At 30.2% G+C, this 17,303-nt stretch overlaps 1 protein-coding gene and 1 long non-coding RNA gene across 3 annotated transcripts in view; one reads left to right on the forward strand and one right to left on the reverse strand.

Moving 5' to 3' along the window:
* Nucleotides 1–17,303, reverse strand: part of LOC105196957 (allatostatin A-like) — a 49,185-nt gene that overhangs the window by 13,116 nt on the left and 18,766 nt on the right. The window lies entirely within an intron of this gene.
* LOC120357836 lies at nt 15,303–16,924 on the forward strand. Its single transcript, XR_005574840.1, has 2 exons — nt 15,303–15,721; nt 16,618–16,924. It is a non-coding gene; the product is annotated as an uncharacterized LOC120357836 (long non-coding RNA).

A 17,303-nucleotide genomic window follows, 5' to 3' on the forward strand; every position in this document is an offset into this window, starting at 1 on the left:
CTGTTTTCCTGTCCTCTTTTCCGTTTTACCACGAGACGTAGTTCACGGAATGACGGTTTCTTGTCTCGACACGGTACTGTTATTCACAGATCTAAAATATGTTCTAAGGCAGGGATGCAGGCACACAAGATTGTCTGGACAATCACTTTATTCGAATGTTACAGATGCTTACTTTAGGCTAACGACAAACATAGAAATACTCGACAATGGCGCGACTCCCTCGCAGAACTTATGCTGTCTCCGCGCCGCGCCGCGCCGGCACAAAGTAGAGTCCTTCTCAGTTGCGATTCAAACGGTCTCGAAGCGAACGATGCTTCAACGAGGATCTTTGATTGGTCCTTTACAATCATACGAGTTGATGCAAAGAATCATGATATCGGAGCATGACAGCTCCTTGCTCCGATCGCTATCGATCATCGCGCGGAACGCCTGGCGCCATTGAACGGCTGCTCCCTAAATTTTTTGGAGTGGAATTTCATCTAAAAGAGTGGAATTCTACTCTAAAAGTGTGAAAATCCTGCCACTCTTTATCAAGACTGGTAGGATTTTAACACTTTTAGAGTGGAATTCCACTCCAAAGATTTTTGAGAGTGCATTACGCGTTACTTTAGCTAACGGCAGTTCGCTATTTTCTTACAATACCCTGTTTCTATAAATGCTTACGTCGATTTATACAGAGATTTTCGAATGTAGAGATCCTTTCTGAGTATAAAACATGAGAGATAGCACAATAATGACAATATATTGTTGCTTACATTTGCAAACCCGAAAATTCAGAAAATTCTGAAAGTTTGTGTACACATAGAGTAGTTCATCCATAACACAAAAATATTTTTTGTTTGTGCCCAATTTTAGTTTTAGGGGATAAAACACCCTTTAAAAAAAATCGGTTTTTTACTTTCTAAACGAATATCATCGAAACTATAAGAGATAAAAAAATGTTCTGAATAAAAGTTGAATGGCTCGAAAAGTACTTTACATTAATAATTAAAAAAAATTGCAATTATTTTTTATACTTCCCCATCACTTCACATTTGTTTTAAAAATTTTCAAATATTTTAATGACAGACTTAAAGCATATTTTTATACAAATCTAATCATATATAATAAATTGTTTTCCCGATGTATCATTCTTAAAAAATAATAACGAACTCCTTTTATATGCACGCTATATACAATTATGTGTGGTTATATAAAAATGCGTATAATTATATATAAAAATCATGTCTAATTGTATGTAATTATCAGGGTTGGCAAAGTTACTTTATAAAAGTAACTTGTTACGTTACCGTTCTTTGCTTTATAAAAGTAACTCGTTATCGTTACTCGTTACTGATTTTAAAAGGTAACTCGTTACTGTTACCGGTAACGAGTTAAAATTAATGAATTGTTACTATTTTTGTTACTTTTTTTACATTAATAAAATGTATACAAATTTCTGAAATAAATATAAATAGAATTTTTTTTATTTTCTAAAGAAATAAGGTTCAAAATATATGTATATAATTATATCAAATACACGTGAAATTTTAAGTCAACGTCTTTTTATTGTATGCACTAATGTCACACATACTTGTATCCAATATAATCATAGATAGTTTAGCTTTGATTGCATTTGTGCATCAAATTTCATCAAAAAAGATCTGTTAATTATTTTTAAAAAAAAGTTGATTTTCTATAGAATCATCATTAAGATGACCTCTTTGCGGTGTTAATACGGTATATCTCACACTGAATAGTCTTTCTACACTTGTACTTGAGGGTGCAGTATTGTATTTAATAAAAAGTGATTTAACTTTTGGATAATTATTTGACATCTCAATATTAGAATTGTTTGATCATAAAAATCGTTTGTTATCGTCAGATTGCTATCATCTAGCAAATTAATGCACTCCATCTATACAAAGTAACGATAAAAGTAAATATTTAAATCGTTACAATTACCGACGAAATATAACTCGTTACCGTTACAAATTATGAAATGTAACGCCGTTACTCATTTTTTACCAAAAAAATTGTAATGGTAACGACGTTACAAGTAACGTGTTACTTGCCAAACCTGATAAAATCAATTGCATTATGAGTGCATGATGTCAATATGCATGTGACCAACGCAGCGCGCGAGCAAACATTTAACACCACAGTGGAATGGCAAAAAAGAGTAAACGGTCTGGCGTGATTGAATGTCACAACATCGTTCCCTGCCGCAAATTTACTTTAGAACACTATAGAAATGTCTATAGTTCTGAATGTGTTTTTTGAAACAGGTATTGTATATACGGAATGGAGTTCTCCTTATACAACTTTTATAATTTTTAATAAGGTAATACGTATGTTCATTACCTTATTAAAAATTATAAAAGTCATATAAGGAGAATCCCATTCCGTATATGCAATGTCTGTTTCGAAAAACACATTCAGAACTATAGATATTTTTTCTATAGAAAAACATACAGAATGGGGTTCTCCTTACATGACTTTTATAATTTTTAATAAGGTAATGAACATACGTATTACCTTATTAAAAATTATAAAAGTTGTATAAGGAGAATCCCATTCCGTATATGCAATACCTGTTTCAAAAAACACATTCAGAACTATAGACATTTCTATAGTGTTCTAAAGTAAATTTGCGGCAGGGTTACAGACCGCTAAAACCAAAATCCTCTACGGGCGATTCGTTCAATATTTGATGGCGAAATTTGACGGATTATGAATTCTCCTTCGTCCCGCTTGATTCACGCTGCTTTTCGAGAGGCTTAAACAGATCAAAAGGGCGGGAACAAGGCCGCGCGAATGAACGTGGATAAAAATGGCGAGAGTCCATAGAAAATCCAGCTGTTGAGAAAATAACGCAAATCACTTCTCTTACGTTTTACTCGAATGTAAGGTTAGATTTATTTTCCTCATTTTTGCCGAAATAAAATAAGACATGTTTCGTGTACGTTCATTTTTCCTGTACGTGTAATATCCGACTCGTATGTTACATTTATGTACGCACTATTTTCATTTCTGTTTTTATTCAACAGATAAAAGTTGCAAAGCCCACGCGCAGAGTCTGTACTATTTAATTTCGATTGGCCGTTTATTCAAATGAAAATAGCACTAGAATAAAATAGCAATTTTATTAGGGAAAAAGCACGTGCGCAAGAAAAGTAACATTTCCACAATTCAATTCAACTCGTCTACGATGTCGCTAATCCTCTAATTGTGAATGAATGGAAGTTAACGTACGTAAGATTTACGTACTTATTTCGTAACATGAATATGTGTATATTGATATTAAAAGGGATATACTACGGAAATACTTAAGAGGATGCTATAGAGGACCGAAGAACTTCCTCGACGTCGGCATTGCAGATTATTTTTCGAGGGAGACCAGGCTATCGCTCTTTGTCCAACGCATAGATCTGTTTTTGTTTTTCGATTATTTCGCCATCTGCGAAAAGACCTATCAACTACAGCCACTGCTCTTCTTGCCATCGTTTACGTGTGCTAAGCGAAATTTGGACACGTACAGCTGTTCACCTATTAAACTTTTTTGTTATGTTGTCGACTGAAACGATACACAGTCAATGTTGTTTGTTAGAGTTTCCTGAAGTTCGCCCTGGTCTCATTTTATACATACGAGCTACAGAACGTCAGTAAATAACAAAAATTAACCTTGGTTGACAGATCCACGAGTCAAAAATAAATGAATTTTTAACTTTTTGATCGATTTTCTCATAAAATTTACCAGAGCAGACTTTGTTTTGGTGCATATTTTTATTTTGCAAAAGGATTTTGTGATCTGTAAAGCCAATTCAAAAATTAATGAACACTGTAATGGTCGGTAATTCCCGTCAGTATAGCATTCTCTTAATATAAGTAAAAAATTTATTTTTGTTATACAGCAATGTTATATTAAGATATCCAGACTGAATAAGATTTACTTAATTCTTTTTTATTCTATTTAATAGAGTTAAAAATAATAAATTTTTATAGATCCCATTTTATAAAACTTTTTAAAAATAAAATAAAAGTTAAATCTTATGTAATCCAAGTACCATACGATATAGTATTTTGTTCTGATAAATAAAATTGCTTTCTTAGTGTATATATAAGCTGTATCTTTTAATTTTTAATAATAGGAAAAGTTGCTAATTACAGTTTCTTGCCATATTTAGTACACGAGAGTGAGGCAATGTTTTTATGAGGGTGAGAATGAATCGGCGAGTTTCCTGATGAGTTACTTTAAGCCGAGAAATTGTTTGATGGTTGCAACAGGTGTTTTTTCTCTTCTTTTTTGTTTTAATGTGATTGCAGTTCTTTTTTTCTTAGAGCCTCTTTCACCAATCTAACCGATCGGTTAGATTGGTGAATCGCATTTGTTATTTCACACAATAAGCAATGCGATTGGTCAATTTCAATGGATTAACCTCTCGGTTAGCTTTAACCGAGATTAGTGAAAAAGGCCTTTAAAAGGATATTCTTCTTTAAAAGGTAAAAAAAAAGTTTTTTGAATTTAATATTTTGAATATTTAAAGAAATACCTTAACCTGTATTCTTCAAATGTTTCGTCGATATTTGATGATTTGATGAAATAAGCAAAAAAACAAACGGTTAAAAATAAAACGCTTGATTTAAAACGAGGTTTATTTTTGGATATTTTTAAATAAGAAATTTATAAATCTGTTTGTAATTATAGTATACCGTTCATATACTTTTTTGTTTTAACTTATATATAGCCATAAAATAAGATTTTAAATGTATGATCCTATTAAATTAGTTTGTCATGGAATATTAAACAACATAAATTTTTGTGATTAAAAAATTTAAAAAATGTTTCAAATATGAAGTAATGGAAGTCAAAATTGAATCGCATTGATATTTATCGATAAAATAACAAAGTTTGTTTTACATAGAGGAGAAGAGGGTAATATGGTACTCATTTTCATTTTATTAGATCATTTTGTTTATAATTAATATTTTCTATTGAAACTTGAACGATTACATTCGTCAAAATGTTGTTTGACAGATTCTAGGCTCAAAGTAATGAGATATTTATTATTTAGGACGTGATTTATAAAAATCTAATGCTCTGCATAATCGGTGGCAGAAAAAAAGTGGTTGTAATATGGCTATCTATAAGAATAATTTAAAAAAGTTAGTTTAGTTTAGAAGAAACACAGTATCTTGTTACAAAATTATGTATTTTTAATTTTTTATTGTTTAGAATTTTCCTAATATAGAATTTTCTTGCGTTCAGTAACTTTAAAAATACCATTAGAAATTTAGTTAAAAATGTCATTCTATCCCTGTTTAACATTAAACAACAAGAATAAAATAATGTTTTTAATGTTTTTAAACACCGCTCTCTAGAATGACGATTGATTTATCGAAGAAATATTTCAATATAAAAATTTTGCTTAAGGCTCCTGAGTACTCGCCGCGGCCATATTGAAGTCGTGACGTCAGAAGCGAGAAATTGCGTGAAATGACACGTAATTTTGTCCGACATGCCATTTGTAAATAAAGCCAATTTGGATAAAACAAACTAAGCAGATGACTTTAAAACACTTCTAAATATCGGTCACGACTATCCTTTTTCCGCCTAACAATCAGTAAATAGTTGTAAAAAGCATGTAAAGTGAAGCAATTGAAACAGGAAAACACATGGGCACATAATTTTGTCCGACGTGCCATTTCTAAATAATGCCAATTTGGATAAAACAGACTAATCAGATGGCTTTAAAACACTTCTAAATATCGGTCACGACTAACCTTTTTTCGCCTAGCAGTCAGTAAATAGTCGTAAAAAGCACGTAAAGTGACGTCTATTCAGACAGGAAAACACACGGATAGCTATTAAAAGGAGTGAAAAATGTACTTTTATGTATAAAATTCAAAGAAACTTTACTCGCGGTCCATTTTTACGAATTTGGTAAATACGAGACAAGTCATGTTTTTACAATGAAACACATAATAACAAAATGACATGCACGATAACATTTCATCGTCAATCTGTCACGTTTCACGTGTATTAGTTCTAATTTTGTCCGCGACGAAATGTCGCTACCGTCAACGCGGAGTTCTCGGCTGAGGAGTCAGGAGCCTTAAAAAGCCATATTAATGAAATTCCATGTTATTGTTTTAACTTTGTATAACTTAAAATGTGTATAGCTGAATAAGAAGGTAAATAATAAAAAAAACACTCAAGTGTATGTACATTCGTGTGATAATACACTCAAGTTTAAGAATAATGAGAAAGTATGAGTAATTAAAGGTTAAAGGTGAACCTTGAAAAAGTTTAGAAGTGCTCAAAAGTAAAAATGCCTTATAACAATTGTCACTTATTATGTATTGTCATATTGACATCACTAAAAAACGATGGGCTACTAAATGAATAACTCCATAAGCAATTGTTAGAATACGTCATCTAATAACGGAGATACTAGGAGTAACCATATTGTCGACAGTAGCCATAATACTCGCTTCTCCTCTACATATCACAACCAAAAATTTTTTATCATTGATTAAAAAAGTTAAAATTAAACTTAAGAATAAATCTACAGTTTTCAAAGTAATTTAAATTTCAATAACTTTTAGTTGGTATTGTACGACATATTAATCTATCAAAAACTCAATGGTAACAGATTTCGTGCGCGCATTTCCACTTGCATGAATAATTTTCATAAATTGCAAAATAATGTTATTTCAATGCATACAATCCATTGCACCAAATTCCACATTGTTCCATAATTTTTATGATAAACGAAATTACCTATAATAGTTCTTTAATTCAATCCACTCTTGAATATCAACACTTATTCTAATTGAATGTTTTTTAGAAAATAAAGCTGCCCATCTCTCTTTTCTTAAAACAACAAAGATTTAATATAAGACAGGCCGAGATGGTCATAGCAAGATCTTCGTCCTAAAATAATATTTTGTTGGATTGTAATACGCGCGTCATTGGCCACTGCCCTACGTGCGTCTATCATAGGTAACGCGTCTGTCGCTATACTGCCCTTTTCTCTGTACTCTCTTTATTCGTATTAAGAGCAGTTTACTCTTTTCTAAGAGCAGTTTATTCTACCAAAGTATATTCTTGTCGTTAGACTTTTATATTGTAAGAATAAGCAAATAAAGTTCGTACACTTGTAACTTATTCACGCCTTCGTTATCCACTGTGGCAACCTACAGTTCCCACATATTTCATATGTTTCTGTTCATTTCAAACTGTGCGCCGTTACTTTCAAATTTTTCACTTTCTTCAGGATGGAGGGATTTTAGAGATGCAAGCTAGCATCAGTATTAGTAAATTGACTTTCAATTTAATTATGTTTTATTTTCAAGAGCTGTATTTGAAAAAGTGTTTATTTTTGTAATTACATAGCATAAATAAAAACATCTAAATCTGATAACTATCGAATGTCTGATAATTATCGCTTTACTTAATAATGAAGTTCTGCTTCACATCATTTGTTTGTTTTGTCTTTCCTTTCCTAACAACGAAGGAGGCTTATCCGTCACTCAAGGCAGCAAATACCTCGGAGAATATTGGACATTTTTTTCCAAATAGGAATACTTCTTATTGATTTCGTCAGCAAAATTTTTGGACTACAAATATAAAACATGATTGCCAATGCTTAAACGTACATGCAAGAAACATGTGAGTAAGAACCTATCTTGTAATCTTTATCTATATAATGAGAAAGAAAAATGAAGCATTTCATAACAGAAAAGAAAGATAAGAAGGAAATAGCGTTATGATTTATTTTATTTAGTTTAACAGAGATTAAATATTTTTTTATTTTACGCACTTTGTCTGGTTGTCGTCATGCTGAAATAAGTAAGCAAAACTTTTTACAACTTTTCAAAAAGCGGCGAAGTGAGAAAAAAATATATGATGGAAAAGCAATGTTTTTCTTTCTGTCTCGAACTTTTGTTTAAATGATCTTACACGTGTACGATTTTTCAAATAAAATTAATAATTGAATATTATTTAGCAATAAAATTTTTCAAAGAATGTTTCAGAAACGTTTCAACTAAAAAGTGAAACATTCATAATAATTGCAAAATATGTTTACAATATATCTGAAACAACTCTGGAATAGCAAACATCCTCGATTATTACACTTGAAACTTTGTAGAAAAGTTGTTGAAGAAATCTGCTATCTTTCTGAAATATTTTTGTGTCCTCTAAATATAATAAATTTAAATATTACTTTTAAAATATAATAAAATATAAAACATAATAAAAAGAATAATGCATAACATACATATAAGACAATAATATTTTACTAATACTTGTACCTTACTGCGAAAAATAAAAATTTGATAAAATTAGTATCAAGTACAAAGATTAATGAGAGTCAGCACGGTTAGTAATACGCACAACAACAAAATTAAACAAAATTCTTTGTTTATTTAATACAAGTTTGAACGTTTTGACTCTTCTTTGGAGTCATCTTTAGCTTAATATTAAGGCGATGCTGGACCGGTCTCTACACGTGCGTATTTTTGTGCACAGATAACTTTTAATTGGCTTAACAGATCGCAAAATCCTTTTACACAATTAAAGTAGTGACAAAAACACAGTTCGCTAGCTATAATTTAATACAAAAAACGAAAGTTGATTAAAAAATTATAATATAATTGTCGGTTTCTGCAACCGACTCGTGACAACATGTGCTCATATAAAAATTGTAGACATTGTATGTATAAAATAAGTAGCTAGCGAATTGTGAATTAAATCAAAGAATAATACGGCGCTTGCAGAATGATCCTAGAAGCTCTAGTATAAAAGATATAAGTGTATGAAAATTGTTTATGTAATTTTATCGTGATGTTGGTGCGAAGAGCACTAGTTTAGTTGCTCGATATTCCGACGGAGGCGCTGTAATCGAATTTGCAGCGAAGCGTATCGCTGGATCATTACAACGACCTAATTTATCGACCTTACTCAGGCTCGTAAAACTTTTCTAGTGCCCTGAGAAAAATTTTTGCATCTAGCGTAACAATGCCGTTGATCGTAAAATCATAATAAAAATATATAACGGCTATAAAGTCTGTATCAGATTACGCATTAGATATAGAGAATTGCGAGTTGAAAATTAGAATCCAACCAGTCAAAACAAAACGCAAAATTCAAATTATCTAACTGATCAAATTCTAATTTTCAACTTGCAATTCTCAATAATTTGATGCAACCTTTAAATTCTTTTTAAGAGAAATATTCAAATTGATATTCACTTAGATTATAAAATGTATCATAATAAAAGCAATCACATTTTATAATCTATGTGAATGCTTTGAAATTTGTTTACACACACACACACACATGTATGTATATATAAATGCTTGAAATCATGTTTTGTTGCCAGAAAAAAACGTTGAAAATATAATACTAAAAGAAAATAATACTATAAGAAAATATAATACTATAAGAAAATAAATCGTTCTTTTGTAGATAGACTTTCGAAAAAATGTTATTTTGGTATACTTTTATGAATTATACGTTATTATACAAATTAGGAATACAATATTAGGAAATTTAAAAATGCTCTTCTACTATCAATTCAATTAAAATTTCTCAAGAACACAAAAAATAGATTTGCCATAAAAATTTACAATGAGTGTTTTAAAAACATTAACAAAAATTTAATAATTTTTACATATGTTTTTACATATATTTTGTGTTCAATTTTAAGTTAATTTTATTGTAGAAGAGTATTTTTGAATTTCTGGTTTTCTTTTAATACATTTTACAAAAAAAAATTTTTTGACCCGAGGAATCGAACCTGGAACCTTCAGCATAGTAGTCAAGAATCATGACCGTCCAACCACAAAGGTTAATTTACGATTCTTCTTCCGTAATGGTACTACAGCTGCTAAAAGTATTTGATCTGTTTCTCAAAAATGCTTGAACAACGGGTTCTATCGCAGTAAATGTATGAATGAATATTACAATCATATCAAATTTTATAAAATCAATGACTAGAAACCGAGTTCCTCTCGTTAACGCAATACTGAAAAATTTTCGTCGCATGGTCGGCAAATCGAGATCGGAAATTACGTATCTACAGCTGTAACGAGAGAAAAGCAGACAGCTCGAAACGTTAGAGGATAGTTGAAGAGAGAAAGGGAACGCTTGAGAGAGAAGGAAACAGAAGAGTCTTCTCCGACTCAACGGCGCGCCGTTGCTTGTACGATCACGTCGTATGCTTTCTCTCTTAATCCAGCGTCAAGCGAGAAAGATGCGTGGGGAGCTCTTCTGTCTCCTTCTTTCTCAAGCGGTTTCTCTCCTTCTCGACTATCCTCTTCTATCTCGAGTGTTCTCGCTTTCTCTGCAGTGTTGCCGGCTTGTCCTGTAATGAGGACAAGCCGGCAACACTGCATAGCTTAGTGAAACGATTTCAGATTTTCGTCTTGCGGAACCGAGTTGCGACGCGCGCGCGCGCGACGTATTACTATTCTATGTTTCTCACTTATATACATATATATATATATATATATATATACACACACATGAATAATTATACGTATATTGAACATACGTTCAATTTATATGTATATATATATATATATATATATATATATATACATATTTTTTTTTTCCAATCTCGATTTTCCGACCATGCGACGAAAATTTTTCAGTATTGCGTTAACGAAAGAAACTCGGTCTTTAGTCACCGATTTTATGAAATTTGATATAATTGTAATATTTATTCATACATTTACTGTGATAGAACTCGTTCAAGCATTTTTAAGAAAAAGATCAACACTTTTAGCAGCTATAGTACTATTATGGAAGAAAAATTCTAAATTGACCTTTGTAGTTGGACGGTCATGATTCTTGATTACTATGCTAAAGGTTCCAGGTTCAATTCCTCGAGACAAAATTTTTTTTTGCAAAATGTAGTATTGAAAAAAACCAGAAATTCAAAAATGTTCTTCTACAATTAAATTAACTTAAAATTGGACACACAGTTAAAAAATTTAACACTTTTTCTGACGTTCTTAAAACACTCATTGAAAATTTTCATGGCAAATATATCATTTGTTTTATGTTAATATCATTTGTGTTCTTAAGAAATTTTAATTTAATTGATAATACAAAAGCATTTCTAAACTTCCTAATATTTTGGTATAATAACGTACTTAGCATAAAATATTTAAAAATGATTTACAAATTATATATGTTACTGTAAAAGCCCGAATTAGGGTAAATCCTAAGATTTTCCAGTAAAACCTAAGATTTACCAACACTTAATGGTAAAAGTCCGAACAGTTCTGTAATCATCGTTCTATTCGAACTTTTATCACCATTCACTTGGTAAATCTTAGGATTTATCTCAAAGGCACGGTAAATGTTGAAAAAGACATGTCATAACGTGTTCGGCGCAAATTTTATTTGTGTTATTTTTTACTATGCAAGAAGTATTTTAAAGGTGTTTTCAAATGACTAGTTACTAAAAATTAATAAATAAAAATATCAAATGAAAATAATTTAAAATAGGTAGGGATTTGACTACTTAGTAATATAAATGATTAATAATTACTCTCATATGATACATAAAAATGTGTAAAGTTTTGACTGATAGTTAAATGAAATAAATGCTAGACAAATATATATTTGTATAGCATAATTTATTATACATTTAATTTCTAATTAAAATCTTTAAAATATTTTATAAATAATCATCTAAATAATTTATATTTTATTTATTTTAATCTCTATATCTGTGTCGCGCTTTCCTGCTTCCTTTCCTTTTAAAAAATGTCCTTTTCAAAAATGTAAATTCGTGTAGCATCGTAAAATAAAATAGTAATTTGTTTAACGAAGTAGAGCTTCCTAGCTATAAAATGCTTTTTTCAGAATTTCATTATCATCATTTTTTACAAAGTTTTACACTTGAAATATTTGTCTATTTTTCGGAATCAGAATAATGTTTGATCAATTTTGTTGTTATGAAATATATAATGATAATTATCTTATTTGCTATTTAATTTTTAATAATAATAATTTGTTTATTTAGGTAGTGGTATATTACTTTTTTAATATTATATGCTATTTGGAATATATATATATATATATATATATATATTTGTTATAGGATAATATTGGATATTGGATAATTGTTAGTCGGTCTTATTAATTTTGGTTATTGTCATACATATATAAGGTATATGATTCGTTATTCATTGAATTAATTATCAATTTGTAGTTTTATTGTACTTTTCTGTCAGTTCTGAGTCTTGGTTGTACGTTAATTCAATTTATATCTTGTCGCTACTACTGTCAATTCTACCATGACTACCACAAGTCTTTTTGAAGCTATTTTTCGTAATTTACTTTCCAATTGCCTGTATCTCGTTTTTCTTTCTAGTACTAGTGCTAATAAAGCTTGCGTCAAAATCTATATGACTTGGGAACACGTATCACTGAGAAAACTTGCTGTCTATTTTAGACTTTTTGACATTCATTGGTCAAAAAATTAGAATTGAACATTAACTTAATTTTCTAGAATTATATAGTTCTTGGTAACTCGACTATTGTTTTCTCTTCTCGAATTAGTAGCAATGGTACTGGAATTAAAGTTTGTATGTCTTGGGAACACAACTGGCTGAGAAATCTGACTGTCTGTTTTTAAAAGGTGCCAAAATTTATATGTGGTGTAAAGCTGATTTAAATGATTCTGTAGCTTGAGGTCACACCACTAGTGTTTTTATTCTAGATTCAGTGGTAATAAAGCTTACTTAAAATTCTGTATGTGTTGGGAACACGGGTTGTTGAGAAAATTGATTGTCTATTTTAGACATGTGACACTCGTCGATCACTAAATTGAAATTTTAATGTTATGGCATATTTCTCAGCTATTAGCATTCCCAACGTGTACAGACTTTTATTCTGGCATAATTACCACTAAGACTAGAAAAGAAAACGATAGTCAAGCTGATACAAAGCGTATTATTATTAAAAAATTAATAAAACATTGAAATTTCAATTTAGTGATCGATGAGTATCACATGGCTAACATAGACATTCAATTTTGTCAATAACCCGTGTTTCCAACACATACAGAATTTTAAATAAGCTTTATTACCACTAAATGTAGAATAAAAACACTAGTGAAGTGACCACAAGCTATAGAATCATTTAAATCAGCTTTACACCACATACAAATTTTGTCACCGATGGATGTCAAAGGTGTCAAAAACAAAGACTCAGTCAGTTGTGTTCCCAAAACATACAAACTTTAATTTCAGTACCATTGCTACTAATTCGAGAAGAGAAAACGATATTCAAGTTACCAAGAACTATATAATTCTAGAAAATTAAGTTAATGTTCAATTCTAATTTTTTAACCGACGAATGTCAAAAAGTCTAAAATAGATAGCAAGTTTTCTCAGTGATACGTGTTCCCAAGTCATACAGATTTTGACGCAAGCTTTATTAGCACTAGTACTAGAAAGAAAAACGAGATACAGGCAATTGGAAAGTAAATTACGAAAAATAGCTTCAAAAAGACTTGTGGTAGTCGTGGTAGAATTGACAGTAGTAGCGACAAGATATAAATTGAATTAACATACAACCAAGACTCAGAACTGACAGAAAAGTACAATAAAACTACAAATTGATAATTAATTCAATGAATAACGAATCATATACCTTATATATGTATGACAATAACCAAAATTAATAAGACCGACTAACAATTATACAATATCGAATATTATCCTATAACAAATATATATATAATCCAAATAGCATATAATATTAAAAAAATAATATACCACTACCTAAATAAACAAATTATTATTATTAAAAATTAAATAGCAAATAAGATAATTATCATTATACACTTCATAACAACAAAATTGATCAAACATTATTCTGATTCCGAAAAATAGACAAATATTTCAAGTGTAAAACTTTGTAAAAAATGATGATAATGAAATTCTGAAAAAAGCATTTTATAGCTAGAAAGCTCTACTTCGTTAAACAAATTACTATTTTATTTTACGATGCTACACGGATTTTTTGATTAATATTCATGCAGTAATTGGTTTTTTTATAATCTGAACATGATTAGATGTGTTTTCCCATATATAATGAGTTTTCACTTCCCACAAAGCTTATCGTAACAGACTTTAGAGCTGAATAACTCATGAAACAAAGCTCCAATGGCGAATAGATAAATTAAAAGTTATTTGTAGTGGCGGGTTCTCGCTGATAAACCTGTTGTTTCTTTCCTGACCTTTCTGGTTTAAAATTTCACTTTTTTGACTGGGAACGATAACTTTCATATATGAGTAATTCTGAACATTGTCGTGATTCTAACGCTCTGTGTGCTTACCTGTGAGGAAATTTTTGTACATTACTAAGTTTCTAATCATAAAATGTTGAATTGGCTACCTTTCTTTTATTACTAAAGCTCTTAATTAAAATTTTAACCCATATAATGTCCCAAAAATAAAAAGTTCTGTAAAATGTAAAGTATAAATGAGAGTGAAGACTCCGTGAATTGTAATGTTTAATGAATGGAGGCAATTTTAGCGTACATAATATTTATGTTTAAAAAAAACATTTATCTTTAAAAAAATATTTATCTTTAAAAAATATGTTTAAAAAATTTAAACGTAAATACATTAAAATGTAAATTTTATTTTAGTTTTCAGAGGGTTCAGAACATAATAATGTAAAGTACACACAAGTATATATGTATATTGATACACATATATAATGGTTATAATAAAACGTAATAATATTTATTATTATTTTCACATTTTACATATGAAAGGACGAAAGATGGTCTACAGGACAAGAGTTATTAATGAACAATACTAATAAATATTATTACATTGCGTTATGAATACTATAAATATTAAATTATTATTATAGTTTAAAATTTTTTTTATTTTAGTATTAAAAATGTAATGAAGTTATAAATTATATTAAAAATATAAATGTTTCATGGCACACCAATTTCTTTTCCTATAGCATAAAACAATAATATGTTCCGAGGCTATTATAATATTGAAAAACTAAAATTATTAACTATCGAATTAAAATTATGTTTTCGACATAAATGTAATTCCGTATTTTTATTATGATTTGTCATATAATTTTAATTAATTAATAAAATTCATAACTTTTTTAAAATTATTTTAAAAAATTTTTTATAATATAGAAATTGTTTAAATGCTATTGAAAGATTAAATGATTTGCTATAATGTTTAATTTACAATATTACATGTATATTTTTCTGCAAACTTATATATACACATATATAACATGTATCCGACAGTCGAAAAGAATTCTGGAGCGCTCGGTCCATCGACATTATCGCGCGCGAGCGAGCGGAGGGAGTGAGAGGGAAAGACTAGCTCTAGTGCATGATCTTCGAAACGAGCCGAGGCGTGACACGGCGCGCGCGACGATTCGGTCAGCGCGACATGTTTCGTGGCCAGGCGAGCGCGCGGTCGCGGGAGAAACGCGCGCACGCACATGTCTCGGTATCACTGCGGAGATCGGAGAGAGGGGAAGGAAAGTGATGGGGCGCAAAATTACGGTGAAGTTATAGTTGACATAAACATTTTAGTCTGTGTTTAAATGTCGTTAACCTAACCTAACCTGTCCCTGTCCAAAAGAGGATATAATGCAGAGGTGTAGGATACCTATAATGACAATATAATGTCGAAAGGTTTCTGTCATCACAGACTGTTTACAGTGGTAAGCTGTACTTTTATTAATCATTTACTGTCAGAGGCGTTTATCGTGAGCTGACTATTATTAATTAAATATCAGAGGCGTTTACCGTGGGCTGATTATTTTTAATTAATTATCAGAGGCGTTTATCGTGTGCTGACTATTATTAATTAAATATCAGAGGCGTTTACCGTGGGCTGATTATTTTTAATTAATTATCAGAGGCGTTTATCGTGTGCTGACTATTATTAATTAAATATCAGAGGCGTTTACCGTGGGCTGATTATTTTTAATTAATTATCAGAGGCGTTTATCGTGTGCTGACTATTGTTAATTAAATATCAGAGGCGTTTACCGTGGGCTGATTATTTTTAATTAATTATCAGAGGCGTTTATCGTGTGCTGACTATTGTTAATTAAATATCAGAGGCGTTTACCGTGGGCTGATTATTTTTAATTAATTATCAGAGGCGTTTATCGTGTGCTGACTATTATTAATTAAATATCAGAGGCGTTTACCGTGGGCTGATTATTTTTAATTAATTATCAGAGGCGTTTACCGTGGGCTGACTATTATTAATGAAATATCAGAGGCGTTTGTCGTGTGCTGACTATTATTAATTAGATATCAGAGGCGTTTATCGTGGGCTGACTATTTTAAGTTTGTATTTGCCTATCTTATAGGCAAACATAAGCAAACGAGAATAGAGAAACTATGAAAAATTTCTGCGTTTCATAAAAATGGGCGATGGGAATGAAGGATTCATTCCATATTGCCTACAAAATATTGCCATATTCATGTTTGACATGAAAATATAATTTTAGTATTATGTATTATATACATCATTTTCTAATGAAATGGCAATAAATGTGCTAAACATTTAGTCTGACTAACGTCAATCTCTTTTTGTTACATGCAGCGAAAAGAGATAGCGTAGTGTCAAAGTGCAATGTATATTGCCAACACATTACGTCCTTATTCAACAGCAGAAACCCAACAGGTCGGACAAAAAATTGTTTCGCATAAACTCATCCGCCTACAAAACGGCCCGAGCGTGCCTGTCGAAATATACGGTACTGAGTTGGGCAGTTTCGTTTGTTGAAAAGACAAGGATGAGTGCAGAACTCAAATGATAATGGATCTAAAAATATCGATATTATCGACATTTTTAGTTCCACTTAGTAGATGGCGCAGGACCGTCGGAGTTCGGCCGTCACTCCAGCATCGCCTTAAGTTCCAATAAAATTTAGTTGAACTTTATACTCGTTTTAACTTTTAATTTAGTTTGATTTTAACGTATTTTTTAATTGAATTAGTTTTTTGTTTATTATATTATATATGTTTAACTTTTAACTATATTAATTTCTTGACATAAACTGTTAATTTTAACTTAATTCAGTTTAAACAAATATAATAAAATAATTACAAAGTATTTAACTAATGAACTAATTATATAATGTAAACAAAATATTATTAAATATTATTAAGTTATCAAAATTTTAATAGTTTAAGTTAACAAAAATTTAAATTAGCATTTGAAAATTTACAGTAACACTCCAGTGTTAATTAAATTATATAAAACTGAATAATTATATTTAAAGATTT

Source organism: Solenopsis invicta, chromosome 5, assembly GCF_016802725.1.
Source record: "Solenopsis invicta isolate M01_SB chromosome 5, UNIL_Sinv_3.0, whole genome shotgun sequence".
Classification (NCBI taxonomy): Eukaryota; Metazoa; Arthropoda; class Insecta; order Hymenoptera; family Formicidae; genus Solenopsis; species Solenopsis invicta.